This window comes from Eumetopias jubatus, unplaced genomic scaffold (genome assembly GCF_037043125.1).
Source record: "Eumetopias jubatus isolate StellerSeaLion01/CBP00866 unplaced genomic scaffold, mEumJub1_p1.0 scaffold_10, whole genome shotgun sequence".
NCBI lineage: Eukaryota > Metazoa > Chordata > Mammalia > Carnivora > Otariidae > Eumetopias > Eumetopias jubatus.
The window spans coordinates 102,928,227-102,954,469 of NW_028274816.1; positions in this window are offsets into that span (position 1 = coordinate 102,928,227).

Sequence of the window (26,243 nt, forward strand, 5' to 3'; positions counted from 1 at the left end):
CGTACTCCCCTTCATTCTTCCCCTCCTGCTATCTTCTTCTTTTTTTTTTCTTAAAATATAATGCATTATTTGTTTCAGAAGTACAGATCCATGATTCATCAGTCTTTTACAATTCACAGCGCTCACCATAGCATATACCCTCCCCAATGTCTATCTCCCAGCCACCCCATCCCTCCCACCCCCCACCACTCCAGCAACCCTCAGTTTGATTCCTGAGATTAAGAATTCCTCATATCAGTGAGGTCATATGAAACATGTCTTTCTCTGATTGACTTATTTCACTCAGCATAACACCCTCCAGTTCCATCCACGTCATTGCAAATGGCAAGATCTCATTCCTTTTGATGGCTGCATAATATTCCATTGTGTATATATACCACTTCTTCTTTATCCATTCATCTCTCGATGGACATCTTGGCTCTTTCCACAGTTTGGCTATTGTGGACATGTTGCTGTAAACATTGGGGTGCACATACCCCTTCAGGGCCCTGCATTTGTATCTTTGGGGTAAATACCCAGTAGTGCAATTGCTGGATTGTATGGTAGCTCTATTTTCAACTGTTTGAGGAACCTCCATACTGTTTTCCAGAGGGGTTGCACCAGCTTGCATTCCCACCAACAGTGTAGGAGGGTTCTCCTTTCTCCACATCTCCGCCAACATCTGTCGTTTCCTGACTTGTTAATTTTAGCCATTCTGACTGGTGTGAGGTGGTATCTCATTGAGGTTTTGATTTAGATTTCCCTGATTACTAGTGATGTTGAGCACTTTCATGTGTCTGTTGGCCATTTGGATGTCTTCTTTGGAAAAATGACTGTTCATGTCTTCCGCCCATTTCTTGATTGGATTATTTGTTCTTTGGGTGTTGAGTTTGATAAGCTCTTTATAGATTTTGGATACTAGCCCTTTATCTGATATGTCATTTGCGAATATTTTCTCCCATTCTGTCAGTTGTCTTTTGGTTTTGTGGACTGTTTCTTTTGCTGTGCAAAAGCTTTTTATCTTGATGAAATCCCAAGAGTTCATTTTTGCCCTGGCTTCCCTTGCCTTTGGCGATGTTTCTAGGAAGAAGTTGCTGCGGCTGAGGTCGAAGAGGTTGTTGCTTGTGTTCTCCTTTAGGATTTTGATGGACTCCTGTCTCACGTTTGAGGTCTTTCAACCATTTGAAGTCTATTTTTGTGTGTGGTATAAGAAAATGGTCCAGTTTCATTCTTCTGCATGTGGCTGTCCAATTTTCCCAATACCATTTGTTGAAGAGACTGTCTTTTTGCCATTGGACATTCTTTCCTGCTTTGTCAAAGATAGGTTGACCATAGAGTGGAGGGTCCATTTCTGGGCTCTCGATTCTGTTCCATTGATCTATGTGTCTGTTTTTGTGCCAGTACCATACTGTCTTGATGATGACAGCTTTGTAATAGAGCTGGAAGTCCGGAATTGTGATGCCGCCAGCTTTGCTCTTCTTTTTCAATATTCCTCTGGGTATTCGGGGTCTCTTCTGGTTCCATACAAATTTTAGCATTATTTGTTCCATTTCTTTGAAAAAGGTGGATGGTATTTTGATGGGGATTGCATTGAATGTGTAGATTGCTCTAGGTAGCACTGACATCTTCACAATGTTTGTTCTTCCAGTCCATGAGCATGGAACATTTTTCCATTTCTTTGTGTCTTCTTCAATTTCTTTCATGAGTATTTTATAGTTTTCTGTGTACAGATCCTTTGCCTCTTTGGTTAAATTTATTCCTAGGTATCTTATGGTTTTGGGTGCAATTGTAAATGGGATCGACTCCTTGATTTGTCTCTCTTCTGTCTTGTTGTTGTTGTATAGGAATGCCACTGATTTCTGTGCATTGATTTTATAGCCTGCTACTTTACTGAATTCCTGTATGAGTTCTAGCAGTTTTGGGGTGCAGGCTTTTGGGTTTTCCACATACAGTATCATATCATCTGCAAAGAGTGAGAGTTTGACTTCCTCCTTTGATTTCTTTTTGTCTGATTGCTGTGGCTAGGACTTCTAATACTATGTTGAATAGCAGTGGTGAGAGTAGACATCCCTGCCGCGTTCCTGACCTTAGGAGAAAAGCTCTCCGCATTTCCCCATTGAGAGTGATATTCGCTGTGGGCTTTCCATAGATGGTTTTTATGAACTTGAGGAATGTTCCCTCTATCCCTACACTCTGAAGAGTTTTAATCAGGAAAGGATGCTGTATTCAAAACATATTTTAACACATTTGTAACTAAAGCCATATTTTCACAAGGTGTTCATATGTATCACAAAATTCAATAACCAATAAATCTATTAATAGCAAGCAACTTCATTAGGTATCTTGTTTTCTGCAACAGGGTACTGATTTGAGTATAACTGACTTAGTCTTTTCCGTGCTGAGCTCCAAATCTATTAACAGAGCTGATAACAAACCTGCTCTAGGGATAGAATATTTACATTCAATGGTAAAGAGAAAAGTTTCAAAGAAATCTGACAACTAAAATATTTTGCTTTGAATTGCAGTTTAAAAAAACAAATGCCAATAAATATTTTTCCAAGAAGACACACAAAAGGCCAACAGATACATGAAAAGATGCTCAACATCACTAATCATTAGGAAAATGGAAATCAAAAGCACAATGAGATATCACCTCACACCTGTCAGAATGGCTAGAATCAAAAAGACAATAAATAACAGTGATAGTGAGGCTGTGGAGAAAAAGGAACTCTTATGCACCTTTGGTGGGAATGCAAACTGGCGCAGCCACTGTGAAAAATAGTCTGGAGTTTCCTCAAAAAATTAAAAATAGAATTACTATGTAATCTAGTAATTCTACTACAGTTATTTACCCAATGAAAATGAAAATAATAATTTGAAAAAGTAGATGTATCCCCACGTTTATCACAACATTATTTACAATAACCAAGATATGGAGGCATCCCAAGTATCCATCAATAGATGAATGGGTAAGGAAGTTATGGTGTGTGTGTGTGTGTGTGTGTGTGTGTGTGTGTGTGTGTGTGTGTGTGTGTAAAATGGAATATTACTCATAAAAAGAACAAGGTCTTGCCATTTGCAACAACATGAATGGACCTAGAAGGTATAATGCTAAGGGAGGTAAGTAAGAGAAAGACAAATACTATATGATTTCACTGATGTGTGGAATAAAAGAAACAAAACAAATGAACAAAGAGAAAAAGAGACAAATGAAAAAAAAAACATACTCTTAAATACAGAGAAGAAACTGGTGGTTACCAGAGGGGAGGTGGATGGGGGGCAGGTGAAATAGATGAAGTGGATTATAGTACATTTACCATGATTAGCACTGAATAATGTATAGAATTGTTGAATCATTATATTGTACACTTGAAACTAATATAACACTGTATGTTAATCATACTTCAATAAAAAAAATAAAAATAAACATACAAATGTATTCGTGCAGGAACAAAAGGGACAATTACTCCATCCTGTGTGTCAATGGAGCAAAGCATAATATTTTGGATACTTAGCAATTTCTACATTTGTAAGCTTTTGAAAGAAAGAGCCTTTTCCTTTCAGTAACAACAATGTGGCTCCTGATATAGCTTCATTTCCTCTGACTTAACTGTGGCTAGTATTTCTGGTGCTCTGTTGCTGAAGTGTCCTGATCTGGGCTACTACAAAGGTGGATAAATCCCATTTACCAACCCAGCATATGGACAATGGTTTTACCAATTCATTCTATCAAATAATCTGCTGCTGTTCATTGAGTCAGAATGGAATCAAGTGGTAAAGGATAGGGTGGATATTATTTGCTTCTTGTTCTGCATCCTGATAATGGCTCTAGCACAGAGTGAGAATCAATACACAATCATTTGAATAAAGGAGAACTGTTAAGTTTGTTAGCTTGAAAACTTGGACTAACAGTAATTTGTAATAGGACTGGATAATTGGGGTGTTGGTTTGGAAAAGTGACAGAATGACCAATTCAATTTTGAACGAAGTAAATTTGAAGTTGCATGCCTTAAAGCCAGTTACATTTCTTAGCTTCTTCATTAAGTTATAAGTGTGCTGTGCTGATTTTACCACCAGCCATAGTGCTATAGTGGACTGAGGTCTGATTTTTTGTGCAATAGCATATTCATGCTTTTGTCTATATTACGTGTTGTCTTGGTAGGAGGAAATGTGGCTCTGTGTCTCTTTTGGATACAAGAGGTTAAATAGTTGGAAGGGACTCCAACTATGTTCAGAATATCAAATGACATATGAAAAGTATGACAAACAAATGAGATGATGCTGAAAGAGAAAAGAATGGCAAATTATGCTTTTAGGGATAAAGAAACCATTACATGGAAATTATGTAAGCAGGGGCATCTGGGTGGCTCAGTTGATTGAGTGTATGACTCTTGGTTTTGACTCAGGTTATGATCTCTGGGTCCTAGGATTGAGCCCTGCATTGGGCTCTGCGCTCAGCATCGAGTCTGCTGGAGATTATCTCTCCCTCTCCCTCTTCTCCCCTGCTGGTTCTCTCTCTCTCTCACTCTCTTTCTTGAATAAATAAAATATTTAAAAAGAAAAAAGAAAGAAAATTGTGTAAGCACCCATTTTAAATGTGAAGGTGAACTCTGTATCAGAATCATGCCACAATCACAATGTCTGATAAGTTCTCTTTAAACATGACAAACAAGAGGCACCTGGGTGGTTCAGTTGATTAAGCGCTGCCTTTGGCTCAGGTCATGATCCCGGGGTCCTGGGATCGAGCCCCACATCAGGCTCCCTGCTCAGGGGGAAGCCTGCTTCTCCCTCTCCCATTCCCCTTGCTTGTGTTCCCTCTCTCGCTGTCTCTCTCTGTCAAATAAATAAATAAAATCTTTTTAAAAATAAACATGACAAACAATAGCAAGAGAAGAATCTTGAACATGATAATGACAGTTCCTCAGCAGAATTTGGGAGAAGACCTCTACTCGAGAATCTCACTCTCCTGGACACCCACCCAGAAACCCCACCCTCTGACACCATGGTCACCTCCTGTTGTGGTTCCATCTGCTCTAACCAGGGCTCTGACCACGGTGTCTGCCAGAAGACCTGCTGCTGCCCCAGCTGTTACCACCCTAGATGCAGTATGTCCGGTTTCTGCCACCCTAGCTGCTGGGTACCCAGCTGTTGCTGCCCCAGCTTCCACCAGATCACTTGTTCCTGTGCCACCTGCTGCTGCCCCAACTGCTATGAATCCTCTTGTTGCTGAGTGCCCCGTCCCACACTTACACCTTCCCCATCAACATTATCACAGAATCAAAAGCTTCTTTCCTTCAAGGCACTATGACACAGAGTCCTGGGTAATGTTACTCAATCAGTCCCAATGGCTGTGTGTCTAGTCCCTGATTTCTCTCCCACATTGGCCATAAGACCCTCACTCTGAGTCACTCTGTAAGTGACAAATAAGAGTCCCAGGTTGTTGCTTTCTTACCAGGCATTTGACATCATCTCCCATTACTCAATAAGAAAGAAGTTATTCGCCAGGCTTATATGTCTATGGGTAGTTCATCTGAAATCTGTTTTTATTGATAACATTGTCTGCTATTGTTCTCATCTACTGATTATCCCATTTCTTAATTCTATGTTTACTTTCCTCACTACAGAAATAAAATAGACTTACTCTTCATTCCTCCTCCTGTGTCTATAACTAGCTCCTGAGTAACTGATTTTATCTATAGACACAGACAAGAATTTAGATCTGCATCACTACATAACAGAACTTCCAAACATATTTTTTTTTTTGATGTAGTGTTCTATGATTCATTGTTTGTGCATAACACCCAGTGCTCCATGCAGAAAGTGCCAACTTTAAAACCCATCACCAGGCTAACCCATCCTCCCACGCCCTCCCCTCTAGAACCCTCGGTTTGTTTTTCACAGTCCATTGTCTCTCATGGTTTGTCTCCCCCTCCGATTTCCCCCTCTTCATTCTTCCCCTCCTGCTAGCTTCTGCTTCTTTTTTTTCCATAACATATATTGCATTATTTGTTTCAGAGGTACAGATCTGTATTTCAACACTCTTACACAATTAACAGCGCTCAACATAGCACATACCCTCCCCAATGTCTATCACCCAGCCACCACACCCCACGCCTCCCACCCCACTCCCACTCCAGCAACCCTCAGTTTGTTTCCTGAGATTAAGAATTCCTCATATGGGGCGGAGCAAGATGGCGGAGGAGTAGGAGACCTGGATTTCGTCTGGTCTCAGGAATTCAGCTGAATAGGGATCAAACCATTCTGAACACCTACGAAATCAACAGGAGACCGAAGAAGAGAGTAGCAACAACTCTCTGAACAGAGAAGCGACCACTTTCTGGAAGGTAGGACGTGCAGAGAAGTGAATCCAAGGTGATATTCCGGAGGATAGACGGCGGGGGAGGGGGCCTCCACCGCTCCTGGCAAGTGATAGAGCCATGAAGCATAAAATCGGAACTTTTAGAAGCTGGCTCCGCTGAGGGACGTTGCTCCAGTGGCTAAGCAGGGGGTGGAACCCTCGCGGGACAGTGTGGTCTCAGGACCCTCGGGGTCACAGAAAGACCAGGGGTGCCTGAGTGCAGCAGAGCTCCCAGATATTAGAGCAGGGAAGCTGGCTGCAGAGACGGAGCCGAGGCGCAGGCTCTCAGCTTGGGGTTGCCATAAACTGTGATCTGTGGCCCAGTCAGGCCACTGCTACTCCACCAGAGACCCAACAAGTGGCAGAGGTGGGGAGACTCCCCTCCCTCCCCCGGGAGGAGCGGCACAGGAACACACAACAGGGATCTGCTGGGTTTGGAGACTCCACACTGAGTCGGGTGCCAGAGATAGAAACGCTCTGTCACAGGCAGGGGGAGCACGGAGTGCGGCCAGAGACCAGGGAGACGGGAGTGACTGACTGCTTTTCTCTGGGGGCGCACTGAGGATCGGAGCCCTAAATTCTCAGCTCCTCTGAGCGGAGATTGGGAAGCCACCATTTTCACCCTGGTCCTCCAAAGCTGTACCAGAGCTTGCAGGGAACAAAACCTCCTAAGAGCAAACCTGAGCAGCTTGCTTAGCCCAGACCGACAAGGGTGGGGCAATTCCGCCTCCGGCAAAGACATTTGGGAACCGCGGCAAAAGGCCCCTCCCCCAGAAGATCAGCACAAACAGCCAGCAAGCCAAAATCAAGTTTACCGATCAAGGAGAACGGGAGAACTCCAGCACTAGGGGAATACTGCACATAGAATTCATGGCTTTTTTTTTACCATGATTCATTAGTTTTTCAAAGTTAATTTTTTTAACTGTTTTTTTTTGAATATTTCTTTTTCCCTTTTTCAACCAACATCTTATCAATCCCTTTTTAAAAAAAACATTTTTATTATTCATTTTTAGAGTCATATTTTATCCCTTCATAGTAGCTACCCTTATTTTTGGCATAAATATATATATGTTGTTTTCTCTTTAAAATTTTGAGATACAGTTTCTTCTAACAGATCAAAATATACCCTAAATCACTAGTGTATGGCTTTGTTCTAGTCTCCTGCCTGATCACATTCTCTCCCTTTTTTTCCTTTTTTTTCTTTTTTAATCTTTCTTTTTTCAAACAACTTCTTATCAAATCCTTTTATAAAATCTTTTATAAGTTTCATCTTTACAATCATCTTCCATCCCTTCATTGTATCAACCCTTATTTTGTACACATATAAGTCTTTCTTCCTTTAAAACTTTAGGAGGCACTTTTTTCTAACAGACCAAAATACGCCCAAAATCTAGTGTGTGGCACTGATCTATGCACTAGCCTCATCATATTTGATCATATTCTGTTTTTTTTTTTGTATTGTTCTGATTTTGTTATTCTCCTTTTCTTTTTGTTTTTTCTTTCTTTCCCTTTCTTTTCCCCTGGTTTCAGGTCTTTTCTGATTTGTATACAGTATATTTGCTGGGGATGTTGTTAACCTGTTAGCATTTTGTTCTCTCATTCATCTATTCTCCTCTGGACAAAATGACAAGACGAAAAAAATCACATCAGCAAAAAGAACAAGGGATAGTACCGTCAGCCAGGGACCTACTCAATATGGACATTAGTACAATGTCAGACCTAGAGTTCAGAATCATGACTTTAAAGATACTAGCTGGGCTTGAAAAAAAGCATGGAAGTTAATAGAGAAACCCTTTCTGGAGAAATAAAAGAACTAAAATCTAACCAAGTCGAAATCAAAAAGGATATTAATGAGGTGCAATCAAAAATGGGGGTACTAACTGCTAGGATAAATGAGACAGAAGAGAGAATCAGCGATATAGAAGACCAAATGATGAAAACAAAGAGGCTGAGAAAAAGAGAGAAACAACTACAGGATCACGAGGGCAGAATTTGAGAGATAAGTGATACGATAAGACGAAACAACATTAGAATGATTGGGATCCCAGAAGAAGAAGAAAGAGAGAGAGGGGCAGAAGGTATATTGGAGCAAATAATAGCAGAGAACTTCCCTAATGTGAGGAAGGAAACAGGCATCAAAATCCAGGAGGCACAGAGAACCCCTCTCAAAATCAATAATAATAGGTCAACACCCCGACATCTAATAGTAAAACGTAGGAGTCTCAGAGACAAAGAGAAAATCCTGAAAGCAGCTCGGGAGAAGAGATATGTAACCTATAATGGTAGAAACATTAGATTGGGAACAAACCTATCCACAGAGACGTGGCAAGCCAGAAAGGACTGGCAGGATATCTTCAGAGCACTAAACGAGAAAAATATGCAGCCAAGAATACTATATCCAGCTAGGCTCTCATTGAAAATTGAAGGAGAGATAAAAAGCTTCCAGGAAAAACAAAAACTAAAGGAATTTAAAAACACAAACCCAGCCCTACAAGAAATATTGAAAGGGGTCCTCTAAGCAAAGAGAGAGCCTAAAAGCAGCATAGATCAGAAAGGAACACAGACAATATACAGTAACAGTCACCTTACAGACAATACAACGGCACTAAATTCATATCTCTCAATAGTTACCCTGAGTGTAAATGGGCTAAATGCCCCAATCAAAAGACACAGGCTATCAGATTGGATTAAAAAACAAGACCCATGGATATGCTGTCTGCAAGAGACTCATTTTAGACCCAAAGACACCCACACTGAAAGTGAGGGGGTAGAAAACAATTACCATGCTAATGGACACCAAAAGAAAGCTGGGGTGGCAATCCTTATATCAGACAAATTAGATTTTGAAACAAAGACTGTAATAAGAGATGAGGAAGGACACTATATACTACTTAAAGGGTCTATCCAACAAGAAGATCTAACAACTGTACATATCTATGCTCCAACATGGGAGCAGCCAATTATAAAAGGCAATTAATAACAAAAGCGAAGAAACACATTGACAACAATACAATAATAGTGGGGGACTTTAACACCCCCCTGACTGAAATGGACAGATCACCTAAGCAAAAGATCAACAAGGAAATAAAGACTTTAAATGACACACTGGACCAAATGGACTTCACAGACATATTCAGAACATTCCGTCCCAAAGCAACGGAATACACATTCTTCTCTAGTGCCCATGGAACATTCTCCAGAATTGATCACATCCTAGGTCACAAATCAGGTCTCAACCGGTAGCAAAAGATTGGGATTATTCCCTGCATATTTTCAGACCACAGTGCTTTGAAACTAGAACTCAATCACAAGAGGAAAGTCGGAAAGAATTCCAATACATGGAGGCTAAAGAGCATCCTACTAATGAATGAATGGGTCAACCAGGAAATTAAAGAAGAATTAAAAAAATTCATGGAAACCAATGAAAATGAAAACACAACTGTTCAAAATCTTTGGGATACAGCAAAGGCAGTCCTGAGAGGAAAGTATATAGCAATACAAGCCTTTCTCAAGAAACAAGAAAGGTCTCAAATACATAACCTAACCCTACACCTTAAGGAGCTAAAGAAAGAACAGCGAATAAAGCCTAAACCCAGCAGGAGAAGAGAAATAATAAAGATCAGAGCAGAAATCAATGAAATAGAACCCAAAAGAACAGTAGATCAGATCAATGAAACTAGGAGCTGGTTCTTTGAAAGAATGAACAAGATTGATAAACCCCTGGCCAGACTGATCAAAAAGAAAAGAGAAATGACCCAAATCAACAAAATCATGAATGAAAGAGGAGAGATCACAACCAACACCAAAGAAATACAAACAATTATGAGAACATATTAGGAGCAACTCTATGCCAGCAAACTAGATAACCTGGAAGAAATGGGTGCATTCCTAGAGATGTATCAACTACCAAAATTGAACCAGGAAGAAATAGAAAACCTGAACAGACCTATAATCACGAAGGAAATTGAAGCAGTCATCAAAGATCTCCCAACAAACAAAAGCCCAGGGCCAGATGGCTTCCCAGGGGATTTCTATCAGACATTTAAGAAGAATTAATAGCAATTCTCCTGAAACTGTTCCAAAAAATAGAAATGGAAGGAAAACTTCCAAACTCATTTTATGAGGCCAGCATTACCTTGATCCCAAGGTAATGGGACAAAGATCCCATCAAAAAGGAGAATTACAGGCCAATATCCTTGATGAACATGGATGCAAAAATTCTCACCAAAATACTAGCCAAGAGGATCCAACAGTACATTAAAAGGATTATTCACTATGACAAATGGGATTTATCCCTGGGCTGCAAGTCTGGTTCAACATCCGCAAATCAATCAACGTGATACAATACATTAACAAAAGAAAGAACAAGAATCATATGATCCTCTCAATAGATGCTAAAAAAGCATTTGACAAAGTACAGCAACCTTTCTTGATCAAAACTCTTCAGAGTATAGGGATAGAGGGTACATACCTCAATATCATAAAAGCCATCTATGAAAAAGCTACAGTGAATGTCATTCTCAATGGGGAAAAGCGGAGAGCTTTTCCCCTAAGGTCAGGAACGCGGCAGGGATGTCCACTCTCACCACTGCTATTCAACATAGTATTAGAAGTCCTAGCCACAGCAATCAGACAACAAAAAGAAATCAAAGGTATCCAAATTAGCAAAGAGGAAGTCAAACTCTCACTCTTTGCAGATGATACGATACTGTATGTGGAAAACCCAAAAGCCTCCACCCCGAAACTGCTAGAACTCACACAGGAATTCAGTAAGTAGCAGGCTATAAAATCAATGCACAGAAATCAGTGGCATTCCTATACACCAACAACAAGACAGAAGAGAGATAAATCAAGGAGTCGATCCCATTTACAACTGCACCCAAAACCATAAGATACCTAGGAATAAATTTAACCAAAAAGGCAAAGGATCTGTACACAGAAAACTATAAAATACTCATGAAAGGAATTGAGGAAGACACAAAGAAATGGAAAAACATTCCATGCTCATGGATTGGAAGAACAAATATTGTGAAGATGTCAATGCTTCCTAGAGCAATCTACAAACTCAATGCAATCCCCATTAAAATACCATCCACCTTTTTCAAAGAAATGGAAGAAATAATCCTAACATTTGTATGGAACCAGAAGAGACCCCAAATAGCCAGAGGAATATTGAAAAAGAAAAGCAAAGCTGGTGGCATCACAATTCCAGACCTCCAGCTCTATTACAAAGCTGTCATCATCAAGACAGTATGGTACTGGCACAAAAACAGACAAATAGATCAGTGGAACAGAATCGAGAGCCCAGAAATGGACCCTCAACTCTATGGTCAACCTATCTTTGACAAAGCAGGAAAGAATGTCCAATGGCAAAAAGACAGTCTCTTCAACCAAATGGTATTGGGAAAATTGGACAGCCACATGCAGAAGAATGAAACTGGACCATTTCCTTACACCACGCACAAAAATAGACTCCAAATGGTTGAAAGACCTAAACGTGAGACAGGAGTCCATCAAAATCCTAAAGGAGAACACAGGTAGGAACCTCTTCGACCCCAGCCGCAGCAACTTCTTCCTAGAAACATCGCCAAAGGCAAGGGAAGCCAGGGCAAAAATGAACTCTTCGGACTTCATCAAGATAAAAAGCTTTTGCCTAGCAAAAGAAACAGTCCACAAAACCAAAAGACAACCAACAGAATGGGAGAAGATATTTGCAAATGACATATAGATAAAGGACTAGTATCTAAAATCTATAAGAACTTATCAAACTCAACACCCAAAAAACAAATAATCCAATCAAGAAATGGGCAGAAGACATGAACAGACATTTTTCCAAAGAAGACATCCAAATGGCCAACAGACACATGAAAAAGTGCTCAACATCGCTCGGCATCGGGAAATCCAAATCAAAACCTCAAAGAGATACCACCTCACACCAGTCAGAATGGCTAAAATTAACAAGTCAGGAAATGACAGATGTTGGCGGGGATGCGGAGAAAGGGGAACCCTCCTACACTCTTGGTGGGAATGCAAGCTGGTGCAGCCACTCTGGAAAACAGTATGGAGGTTCCTCAAACAGTTGAAAATAGAGCTACCATACGATCCAGCAATTGCACTACTGGGTATTTACCACAAAGATACAAATGTAGGGATCCGAAGGGGTACTACACCCCAATGTTTATAGCAGCAATGTCCACAATAGCCAAACTGTGGAAACAGTCAAGATGTCCATTGACAGATGAATGGATAAAGAAGAAGTGGTATATATACACAATGGAATATTATGCAACCATCAAAAGGAATGAGATCTTGCCATTTGCAATGACGTGGATGGAACTGGAGGGTGTTATGCTGAGTGAAATAAGTCAATCAGAGAGAGACATGTTTCATATGACCTCACTGATATGAGGAATTCTTAATCTCAGGAAAAAACTGAGTGTCGCTGGAGTGGTGGGGGTGGGAGGGATGGGGTGGCTGGGTGATAGACATTGGGGAGGGTATGTGCTATGGTGAGCGCTGTGAATTGTGCAAGACTGTTGAATCACAGATCTGTACTTCTGAAACAAATAATGCCAATATATGTTAAGAAGAAAGAAAAAGAAGATAGAAGGAGGAGAAGAATGAAGGGGAGTAAGTTGGAGGGGGAGAAGAACCATGAGAGATGATGGACTCTGCAAAAGAAACTGAAGGTTCTAGAGGGGAGGAGCGTAGGGGGATGGGTTAGCTTGGTGATGGGTATTAAAGAGGGCACATTCTGCGTGGAGCACTGGGTGTTATGCACAAACAATGAATCATGGAACACTACATAAAGAACTAATGATGTAATGTATGGTGATTAACATAACAATAAAAAATTTAAAAAAAAGAAGTCCTCATGTATCTGTTGGCCATTTGGATATCTTCTTTGGAAAAATGTCTGTTCATGTCTTCTGTCCACTTCTTCATTGGATTATTTGTTCTTTGGGTGTTGAGTTTGATAAGTTCTTAGCCGGAAAGCTGTCAGCTTTTCCCCATTGAGAATGATATTCGCTGTAGGTTTTTCATAGATGGCTTATGATATTGAGATATGTACCCTCTATGCCTATACCCTGAAGAGTTTTGATCAAGAAACGATGCTGTACTTTGTCAAATGCTTTTTCTGCATCTATTGAGAGTATCATATGGTTCTTGTTCTTTCTTTTGTTAATGTATTGTATCACGTTGATTGATTTGTGGATGTTGAACCAGCCTTGTAGCCCAGGGATAAATCTCAATGGGTCATGGTGAATACTCCTTTTAATGTACTGTTGGATCCTATTGGCTAGTGTTTTGGTGAGAATTTTTGCATCCGTGTTCATCAAGGATATTGGTCTATAATTCTCCTTTTTGATGGGTTCTTTGCTTTTGGGATCAAGGTAATTTTGGCCTCATAAAATGAGTTTGGAAGTTTTCTTTTATTTCTATTTTTTGGAACAGTTTCAGGAGAATAGGTATTAATTCTTCTTTAAATGTTTGGTAGAATTCCCCTGAGAAGCCATCTGGCCTTGGGCTTTTGTTTGTTGGGAGATTTTTGATGACTGCTTCAATTTCCTTAGTGGTTATAGGTCTGTCAGGATTTCTATTTCTTCCTGGTTCAGTTTTGGTAGTTGATACATCTCTAGGAATGCATCCATTTCTTCCAGGTATTTCTTTGCTTTTGTTATTAATTTCCTTATATAATTGGTTGCTCCCATGTTAGGGGCATAGATATTTACAATTGTTAGGTCTTCTTTTTGGATAGACCCTTTAAGTAGGACTTAGCGTCCTTCCTCATCTCTTATTACAGTCTTCGGTTTAAAATCTCATTTGTCTGATATAAGGATTGCCACCCCAGCTTTCTTTTGGTGTCCATTAGCATGGCAAACGGTTTTCCACCCCCTCACTTTCAATCCGGGGGTGTCTTTGGGTCTAAAATGAGTCTCTTGCAGATAGTATATTGGTGGGTCTTTTTTTTTTTTATTCAATCTGATAGCCTGTGTCTTTTGATTGGGGCATTTAACTCATTTACATTCAGGGTAACTGCTGAAAGACATGAATTTAGTGCCATTTTTTTGCCTGTTAGGTGACTGTTACTGTATACTGTCTATATTCCTTTCTGGTCTATGTTGCTTTTAGGCTCTCTCTTTGCTTAGAGGACTCCTTTCAATATTTCTTGTAAGGCTGGGTTTGTGTTTTTAAATTCCTTTAGTTTTTCTTTGTCCTGGAAGGTTTTTATCTCTCCTTCTATTTTCAAAGACAGCCTAGCTGGATATAGTATTCTTGGCTGCATATTTTTCTCATTTAGTGCTCTGAAGATATCCTGCCAGGCCTTTCTGGCCTGCCAGGTCTCTGTGGATAGGTCTGTTGCCAATCTAATGTTTCTACCATTATAGGTTACAGATCTCTTCTCCTGAGCTGCTTTCAAGATTTTCTCTTTGTCTCTGAGACTCGTAAGTTTTACTATTAGATGTCGGGGTGCTGACCTATTTTTATTGATTTTGAGAGGGTTTCTCTGTGCCTCCTGGATTTTGATGCCTGTTTCCTGTCCCACATTAGGGAATTTCTCTGTTATAATTGCTCCAGTATAACTTCTGCCCCTCTCTCTCTTTCTTCTTCTTCTGGGATCCCAATTATTCTAATGTTGTTTCATCTTATGGTATCACTTATCTCTCAAATTCTGCCCTCGTGATCCAGTAGTTGTTTTTCTCTCTTTTTCTCAGCTTCTTTATTTTCCATCATTTGGTCTTCTATATCACTGGTTCTCTCTTCTGCCTCATTTATCCTAGCAGTTAGTGCCCCCATTTTTGATTGCACCTCATTTGTTTTATTGCACCTCATTAATAGCCTTTTTGATTTCGACTTGGTTAGATTTTAGTTCTTTTATTTCTCCAGAAAGGGTTTCTCTAATAACTTCCATGCTTTTTTCAAGCCGAGCTAGTATCTTTAAAATCATGATTCTGAAATCTAGGTCCGACATCGTACTAATGTCTGTATTGATTAGGTCCCTGGCAGTCAGTACTACCTCTTGTTCTTTTTGCTGAGGTGATTTTTTCCGTCTTGTCATTTTGTCCAAAGAAGAATAGATGAATGAGAGAACAAAATGCTAACAGGGTAACAACGTCCCCAGAAAGTATACACTAGACAAATCAGAAAAGACCTGAAACTAGGGGAAAAGAAAGGGAAAGAAAGAGAAAAGAAAAAGAAAAAGATAAAAACAAACAAAAACAGAACAAAACAGAAAAAACAGAATATGATCAAATATGATCAGGTTGGTGCCTTAATCAGTGCTACACACTAGATTTTGGGTATATTTTGGTCTGTTAGAAAAAAGTGCCTCCCAAAATTTTAAAGAAAGAAAAACTTATATATGTACAAAAATAAGGGTTGATACGATGAAGGGATGGAATATGACTGTAAAGATGAAAATTATAAAAAATTTTATAAAAATAACTGATAAGATAAGAAGTTGTTTGAAAAAAGAAAGAAGAGGATTAAAAAAAAAGAAGAAAATGGAGAGAATGTGATCAGGCAGGAGACTAGAACAAAGCCATACACTAGAGATTTAGGGTGTATTTTGATCTGTTAGAAGAAACTGTATCTCAAAATTTTAAAGAGAGAACAACTTATATATATATATATACTATGCCAAATATATATATATATGCCAAAAATAAGGGTAACTACTATGAAGGGATAGAATATGACTCTAAAAATGAAAAATAAAAATGTTTTTTAAAAGGGATTGATAAATTGTTGGTTGAAAAAGGAAAAAATAAAAATTCAAAGAAAAAGACAGTTAAAAAAATTAACTTTGAAAGACTAAAGAATCATGGTAAAAAAGCCATGGATTCTATGTGCAGTATTCCCCTAGGTCTGGAGTTCTGCCGTTCTCATTGATCAGTAAACTTGGTCTTGGCTGGCTGTTCTTGCTGATCTTCTGGAGGAGGGGCCTGTTGTCGTGGTTCCCAAATGTCTTTGCCGGTGGCAGAATTGTCCCCCCGCCCCTCGTTGCCTGGTCCGGGCTAAGTAATCTGCTCGGGTTTGCTCTCGGGAGCTTTTGCTCCCTGCAAGCTTTCGGTACAGCTTTGGAGGACGACAGTGAAAATGGGGCCTCCCAATCTCCTCCCCGGAGGAGCCGAGAACTCAGGGCCCCGCTCCTCAGTGAGCCCCCAGAGAAAAGCAGTCAATCACTCCTGTCTCCCCGGTCTCCGTCTGCACTCCGTGCTCACCCGGCCTGTGACCGAGCGTTTCTATCTCTGGCACCCGACCCCATGTGGAGTCTCCAAACCCAGCAGATCCCTGCGGTGCGCTCCCGCACCACTCCTCCCGGGGGAGGAAGGGGAGTCTCCCCGGATCTGCCACTTGTTGGGTCCCTGCTGGAAGGGCAGTGGTCCGACTGTGCCGCGGATCACAGTTTATGGCAACCCTGAGCTGAGATTCCACGCCTCGGCTCTGTCTCTGCAGCCAGCTTTCCCTGCTCTGATACCTGGGAGCTCTGCCACACTCAGGCACCCCCAGTATTTCTGTGACCCCGAGGGTCCTGAGACCACACTGTCCCACAAGGGTCCCACCCCCCCGCTTAGCCACAGGAGTGATGTCCCTTAGCGGAGCCAACTTCTAAAAGTTCCAATTTTGTGCTCTGCTGCTCTATCCCTTGTCAGAAGTGGCCGATGGAGGCCCCCCTCCCCTGCCATCTATCCTCCTGAATATTGCCTCAGATTCACTTCTCCACACGTTCTACCTTCCAGAAAGTGGTCGCTTTTCTGTTCAGAGAGTTGTTGCTATTCTTTTCTTTGATCTCCTGTTGAGTTCGTAGGTGTTCAGAACGGTTTGATCCCTATCCAGCTGAATTCCTGAGACCAGATGAAATCCAGGTCTCCTACTCCTACGCCATCTTGCTCTGCCCCCCTCTCCAAACTTATTTTTATAACAAAAAGGCACCAGATAACACAAACCAAACTCATCTCTTTGATTCTTTAATGAACCAGCAATGCTCCATTTTTTTCTACACCCTAAAGAGAATGGCAACCAGGCAGACAAGAGCTGTAAACTTTGGGCAAGAGTTATTCTCCATTCATGTACCAGACCCAGATTTCATTCACACTGGGGCAAAAGGAAAACTCATTTGCCTTCCATTACTCTTGATAATGAAGTTTCTGCTGGGCTCACTTCCTTCCACCTCCCCCACCCCCACCACAGGTATTTTCTCTCCTAGAGATCACCCAACCCAAGATAGTGCATTTCACAAAGGCATCCCTCCCTCAGAACAGTATATGTGGGGAACTGATATGCATCAAACTAACTTATTGGCACCTGTTTTTCAAAGGGACATGGAATCAGGGTCACATAATTTACTGTACCCACCTGGCCTAGCTCTTTTGGCTACAACAGTAGCTTGCCAAATGAGCCACCTGGCCTTTGTCAGAAGTGTCTCATATACTGCTAGACTGTGGGCTGAGAGATGAACTGCCTCCCTCCAACTGAAGTGGCTTCATTTTATTGGATTTATATATAGTGAACTTCCAGGTAGGGAAGTTTTTAAAAAGCTTTAAAGGTTTGAAAATCACTGGAGTGCCTAGGTGGCTCAGTCTGGTGAAGTTTCTGACTCTTGATTTCAGCTCAGGTCATGATCTCAGGGTCCTGGGAAGTCCTGCATCAGGCTCTGCACTCACGGGGTAGTCTGCTGGAGATTCTCTCTCTCCCTCTCCCTCTGTCCCTCCCCTGCCGACATGCACACAGGTTCACACACTCTCTCTCATAATCTTTTTTTAAAAAAAAGGCTTGAAAATCACTAGGTTAAAACAAGAAATTCGCACCAATATGAATAATATGAATAAAATACTAAGAAGGTGGCATAAGTGGGGAATATTAGATGAGAAATGTTATATTTGAAGTACTAGTACAAAAAGAACACTGAAATGGCAAAATTCTCTAATTCTTCCCTAATTTATGGGTTTTCATTTAACTCTCCTGAAGTGAGCATTAAAACCCATTATAATCTGATTTTTCTGATACTATTCTCTACCCAGATCCCAAACAATAAAATGTCCAGGGACCACCTGTTATCAGAATGACCTGGGGTATTCATTTAAAAATGCAAATTCCTGTGGCCTAATATTTTCTACATCTTTGCGGGGGGGGCTAGAAATTTAGCATGATTATCAAGTTCCTAAGTTTGTCCTGAATGTCTCCTACAAACTTTAAATCTCTTGCTATGACATTCACACAATAAAATATCATTAATTTGGACACAGTCCATCAGGGACATGTGCAGGCTAATTTTTCCTGGTCTGCACCCACATGAAATTTGGCATCTTCCATAAAATGATTGTAAGGCAAATCAAGATGGTGAATGTAATTACAGACATTATATTTAACTCAGTGTGGACCTACTTAATGCCAATTGCAAGTGGATCATATCATTCTGTACCTATCCCTTGAACTTATCACTTAGAAGCATTCTTTAGCTATGATTCTTTTTTAAATTTTTATTATGTTCAATTAGCCAACATACTAAGTACATCATTAGTTTTTGATGTGTTCAATGATTCATCAGTTGCTATAATTCTTAATTATGCTTTAAATATATTGGAAAGTAGCTAAAAGGTAATATTTTTAAAAGCTCTAGTCAACCAAATTAGACCAGTCTGCCTTCTTGTTTTTGAATTAGTGAAATTTCATTATATTGTTTCTATGGACACATTTTTTTATAACTTAGTATCATAATATAATTTAAAAGATCTTTAACATTGTTTAAATGTTTTCTCAAGCTCCAAAAACTTTTATTGAGTACCTACTATGTGCTAAGGACTTTGCTAGATATGGAGAATTCAAAGAAGAACAACATGGTTGCAGCTCCATAGCCAAGATGGATTGTACTCTATGGGAATATCAAGGGACTAACACCAAATAACTGTTTGAAGGAGCAAGAGAAGGTATAAGAGAGTGGCATCTGAGCTAGGTTCTTGCTAGGTAGAAAGTAAGGAGTAGGTTTTCCAGGGCATTGGATAGAACTGCAAAGGATGCAATCTGAAAAGTGTGGACTAGAGCTTAGGGTGATGAGGAAGATGAGAGAGTGACTGGAGATGGGGTTGGGAAAGTAGGTGTGTGAAGGGTATTGATGCCATGTTAAGAAGTTTGGCATACAGCCTAAGGGCACCAGGGAGTCAGTAGCCTTTTATCATGAGGCCTTGCCCCAAGCCTGGCAATGTCACACAAAATCTGGCAGAGGTCATAAAAGAAACTATATTTCATAAGATACATTTCTTGGCTAAGCCAAATCTCCTGTTCATTTTAAAACTTGATTTTATTTGAAACATACTGAAAAGAAGACAAAAGTATCTTTAATAATGCCAACATTCAAAAATATTATAACGTACATAGTAAAAGTCTCCCTAATGACTTTTTCCTCCCATCCCTAAATTAAACTGATGGATATTGTTCCTGACCTTTTCCCATGTTTATACAAATATTTCTATGTTTAAATATGTATACAAACATACCATGCCACTGCCCCCCATGGAATCATGTGCTACATTTATTCATTCAATAAGTACTTACTGAAAGCTTTCTATATACCATGCACTGTTCATGCAACGGAGCACATAACACCAAGAGCTGACATTCTAGAAGGGCAACACTGACAACACGCAAAAGAATGAACATAGTGATTTCAAATAAAGGTAAGTGCTAGGAAGACAATTAAAAAACAAAGAGTACAGTATGGTGAGAGAGACTGGAACGTTCTTGCCATTGTGGGGTTGGGGGTGGCTTCTCTTGTGGAGAGGATGATCTGAGCTGAGACTTGGATGATGCTGAGAAGTATAGATGCTAAGGGCAGGCTGCCCCAAAATGGGCCACTTTCGCATGAACATTATTTTCAGTTAAAGGCAATCAAAACCCAGCAAATTGAGGAAAAGCTCTTTATCTTCCTCTCAACTGCCTGCTTATACCAGAAAGAGAGCTATTAATGGTGATTCCTCTTCACCTAAAAAACCTATCTACAAAATAGGGCAACCTTTGTTTTCTAAACATCTCCTCTCACCTTCCTGCTAATGGTCTTTCTCCCCTTTGTGTCCTCATATAAGCATCATGTTGCCTTATGGTCTTTGGAATTTCAATGTGTGTGTGGATTCCCCCTATGTATGCTATTAAAATTGATTTTCTCCTGTTAATCTGTTTCATGTCAATTTGTTTCTTAGTCCAGCTAGAAGGACCTTAAAGGGAAAAGGAAATTCTTCCTCACTGACAGCATTATCCTGGTCTGGTAACTTCCAACCCCCAGCCCCAAAGGGTCACATTAGAGATTTCTAGATAGTGGTATAGTTACATGACAAAGTTTTCTTTAATTTTTTTTGCTTACAAATGAAAAACAAGTCATCAAAGAAAAAGCAGAAATAAAAGCATTAAGAAGAAAATTAACAATTTCCTTAAGTCCATCAATGAGAAATAATTACTATTAATATGTCAATATTTTTAATTTATATAATTAAATGTCAATATAATTAATATTTGTAATTATTTCAATATTTCTTGCATAATTGAGGCTATGCTGTATATTCTTTTGTATGTAAGTATAAATTTTTTACATACAAGAGCTCTGTTATCAATTCCAGCAGTGATTCCTGAAGGTCTATATCCATTCCAGATACATGTTCTTTAAAAACAGGAAATCTACCAATATTTTCAAGTCCAAGAAATAAGATGAGAACACAGTCTGTGTCTTGAGGATTCTATTTGTGCCCACAATCGTTTTTGATAACAACTGATCACACTAGTGGATTTTACCTTGATTTCCCAGGTTAAGATTCCATTCTTCTGTAATTTTCTTATATCTCGATTGAACCTGTGACTAAATCTTTTTTCACAAGGAATGCTGCAAATATTGTAGGCATGATAAGACCCACAGATGGGGAAGAGTGAAATCTAGACTACTCCATGTCAAGGTTCACATGGCAACTGCTCTCTGGAAGGAACTTCAGTATCTGTAAACATAGATGATGCCTACAAGGACAGAATCACCAGGGATGATTCAGGAGGAAAGAGCAGTTGGAGTGAGAATCAACACATTCAGTTTAGAATCTGAACCAAGATAATTCATACAAAGGAAGACAGCCAAGATGTGATGGGGGAAGGGTTAATGAGATAAATCCTAATCTATCAGGCAAAGGAAACAATGTTTTCCATCCAGCATGGAAAATATAATTACCTAATTTAACAATTGCTTACTTATTAGGGTGAGCAATAACAAGAATAGAGCTCCCTCAGCAGGATATAAAGGGGAACCTAGAGCAGGAAAACTTCCAGATTCAAGGAATATACTCTCCTGGAAACCCACCCAGAACCTCCATCCTCTGACACCATGGTCGACTCCTGTTATGGCTCCGTCTGCTCTGACCAGGCCTGTGGCCATGAGACCTGCTGCCGCCCCAACTGTTGCCAGACCACCTGCTGCAGGACCACCTGCTGCCGCCCCAGCTGCTGTGTGTCCAGCTGCTGCCACCCCAGTTGCTGCCAGACCACCTGCTGCTGCCCCTCCTGCTGTGGTTCCAGCTGCTGTGGCTCCAGCTGCTGCCGCCCCTCCTGCTGCATTTCTAGCTGCTGCCACCCCACCTGCTGTGGCCCCACCTGCTGTGGCTCCAGCTGCTACAGGCCCAGCTGCTGCATCTCTAGCTGCTGCCGCCCCACCTGCTGCCAGACCACCTGCTGTAGAACAACTTTCTGCCGCCCCAGCTGCTATGGTGGTTCTTGCTGCTGAACTTCCTGCTCTAGACTCACACTTATTTGCCCCCACCCTTCAGTCCAGGAAGAAAGCATCTAATTTAACAAAGCACCTGGTACTTCCTAATGTCATGAACTTACAAACAGACCCATGGACTGATTTAGAAACCTCCAGTCTCTATATTATTTATTCTCTTTTGTAGAAATATCTTATTGCCAGTGAATCAGAATTTATAGTCAGATTCTGCAGTTGTTTTAGGATTCCTAATTCTGATTCCAAATATGAAAGTCTTCAAATGTTCCCCTTCTAGGTTTTTTCTTTTTAATGTTTCTCTATGGAATCCATTTTCATGGAGAATTTCTTTTCTTTTTTTTTAAAGTAGGCTCCACACTGGGCATGGAGCCCCATGTGGGGCTTGAACTCACCACCCTGAGATCAAGACCTGAGTTAAGATCAAGAGTCAGACACTTAGCCAAATGAGCCACTCAGGCACCCCATCATGTGGAATTTCTTGAGGTTCCCAAATAAAACTTTTTAGCATTGGAAGGCACTAATATTGCTCATCTCTCGTTATTTCTTATTAATGAAATGTTCAATGTATATTGCTGTATTTTTTGTAAGACACAGTAGTATATGTTCTCAGGGAACCCTACAACAAAAAAATTAAATTGGCATTCGCCAATGAGATTTTTATCCAGACCATAATTCAGTTTCAGCAGAAACAAGAAAAGGTTGAAAGGGAGACATTTTTGAACCTAATATGTATAACATGAGAGCTATGGATTACAACTGCTACCAAAAAAGAGAGTCCTTAGTAAGTTATAATCCATGAATTTACTTAAACCAATTTAAATAGAGGCTCCATTTTTCTTTAGGCTAATTTTCCCAAGTTTTTTCATCTGTTCTTCATTGACCACAATGTCACCATCCTAGCAGTTTTACTTTTAACATACTGCAACTAATCTCTATTCCTCCAATGTAAACTAGAATTGAACACATTTTGAGATGTGTTCTGAATGCTCACAAGAGAGTGAAACTGTGTCTTCTTCCTTTTTACATATCACACTTGCATTAATGTATCAGTGTTTGCATTCAGAGTTTAATAGCACTAAATGTGGGCTTGTACTGAGGTTACTATCATGTAAACACCTATGTCTTTTTCATTACAAACTGCTTCAATCTTTTCTTGTAGCAGTCTGGTGGCTAGCTGCAGACCAGCAGTTCTTAATCTCTTTTGCTACCCAATACCAGGCGTAACATGGGTCATTTTGGTAATAATATTATACCCAGGGAAGAGGTATTGAGGGTAGTTCAAATAAATTCTCCCAAGAAATTTAGATATATCTACTCCTCCCCAATCTCATGTGCCATGTTGCATTGGTACCTACTCTTTTAGATCTAAGAAAGGCTCTGAGATTTCAACTTGTTAGGTTTAGTCTCTTGTGCAAGGATGTCTAAATCGTTTGGAACCATGATTCTGGCATTCAATATATACAATCTCCCTCAACTTCATGGGCTCCAAATCCTTGATGAAAATATTTTATACAAAGACTCTCAACAAAGTTGAGATGTCCATGGTTCTGTTCTCAGAAAGGCCAGTCCAAAGAAAGAAATGACTACTCAAAAACCATCCTAAAGTTAAAAATGACACACATTTCAAAGAACATAATTCAAAGACAGGATTTTCCAGTGTTCTCCTCCTTCCCTGGGGTCCCTTGACCCTCAAGGGGAAAAATGTATATAAGGAGCCAATCGATGAATTGGCAGTACCCTCATTTTTTTGAAACACTAGTCAGCTAGTCATTTGGTTGGGAATTTTGTATCCTTTAAACTTTTACTCCAACCCTACTATGAATGAATATACAGGTTGATATTGTTTAACCTGGATATTCATCTTTTGTCTTCTTTCTTGGAAATAAAGACCTATAGTGTGAAATCTGATCAACAATTTGAATAATGAAGGAGAATACAAGGCATCTTCAGAGGTCAGCAATTAAAAGAGACAGCAGGATGGGAAGGTATGGATTAGAGTAAAACACGAGGACACTGGGCAGTCTAACTTGGGTTGACAAGTAAATCTTGGAAATAGAGATGAGTCAACATGATCTGATAAAATCAGAAAGATAAGAAATCAAAATCAGAAGGAAAGTCAGCCCAACAAAGCAGAAGCTGAGGGACCTGAACCTTTAGATACAGCTGGATAGAGAGCTTCTAACTACCTCTGCAGCCAACTGCCCCCAAGAAGCCCTAAAGCTGAGTTCTGGAGATAAATAAAATACCACCACACATCTGTAAAAGGACCCACAAAACAGCAAGTATTGGCAAGGATGTGGAGAAATTAGAACCCCTGTATACTGTTGGCTGGGATGCAAAGTAGTGCAGCCATTATGGAAAACAGTATGGGGGTCCCTAAAAAATGAAAAATAGACCTACTGTACAAACCAGCAATCCTATTTCGGGTATATATCCAAAAGAAATGAAATCAGGATCTTGAGGAGATAACTGAACTCCCATGTTTATTACAGCATTATTCACAATAGCCAAGATATGGAAACAATGCAAATGTCTACTGACAGAAAAATGGATTTAAAATATGTGATATATCCACACAAAGGAATATTACTCAGCCTTAAAAGCTAAGGAAATCCCATGACTGGAAACAATATGGATGGACCTAGAAGACATTAGGCTAAGTGAAGTAAGTCACAGAAGGAAAAATAAATACTACATGATTGCATTTCTATGAGGTATCTAAAATACTCAAGTTCATTGGAGCAGAGAATAACATTGTGGTTTCCAGGGAGAATGAGGAAATGGGTAGTTGCTCAATAAATATAAAGTTATAATTATACAGGATGAGTAAGTTTTAGAGATCTACAGAACAACAATGCATCTATAGTTAACAATATAATATGGGGCATTAAAAAACGTATTAAGAGGGTAGATCGCATGCTAAGTGTTCTTACCATACACATTACACAGAGCAAGAGGACAAAAAAGTATTTTGGAGATGACAGATATTATTTATTACCTCAAATGTGGTGTTGCTATTATGGTGTATGCATATGTCCAAACTCAACAAAATGTATATATTAGAACCGTGCAGTATTAAAACTGTGTGTTTTAAGTACACCTTAATAAACCTGAAGGAAAACAAGACACATCAAAATTTGTGCCCTAGCTTTACCCCTTGAAACAGTTATTTGTTTCCCATCAGAAAGCCTAGATGGTAGGCCATGAATCACCCTGGGGAGGAGGTATATCCTAATAATAATATTTTCACACCAGACATCCCTCGTTTCACATTCAAAACTTCCCACATAAATGACCCACATTAATGAGCCATCAGAAAAAATGCACCCTTATAAACCCAGGTCACCAAAAGAATGTAGGCCCATAGAAACAATTATACCCAAAGGGTTGGCATCATGTACTCAGGAAAACAGGCTACCACATAAAACTCTAAAGGCAAAAATCAGGTGATAGCTTTATTTCAGGTAGCTAAAGAAAGACACACACTTCAGAGATGATTCAGGAACAGCTGACAGGATGAATCATATATCAAGAAAAAAATGTTTCCATCTACCTTGAAAACAAACTTGGCTAATATGATAAATGAATATTTAATAGGAAAAACAATGAAAAGGAAATATTCCTGAATGTAATAACACCAGACACAAAAAAAGGGTACAAGGGAAGCTGGGCATTAAGATTTCCAAAATTGAAACCCAAACTCGTGGACACCAACTGAGAACCACCAACCTCAGACGCCATGTTTGACTCCTATTGTGGCTCTGTGTGCTCTGACCAGGGCAGTGCCAGGAGACCTGATGCCATCCCAGCTCCTGTGTGTCCAGCTGCTGCCACCCCTCCTGCTGTGGTTCCAGCAGCTGTGGCTCCAGCTGCTGCAGGCCCACCAACTACATCGCCAGTTGCTGCTGCTCTTTCTGCTATGGACCAACTTGCTTTGGCTAGAGCTGCGGCAGGCCCAGCTGCTACAAGCCCATCTGCTGCCACTACAACTGCTCACAGACCCTCTGCTGCAGGACCAAATTCTGCCACTCCTAATGCTGAGGGTCCAGCTGCTGCCGCCCCTCCTGCTGTGGCTAGAGCTACTGCCGCACCTCTGCGGCATTTCACCTGCTGCCGCCCCGCCGGCTGTGGCCCCACACTGTGGCTCCAGCTGCT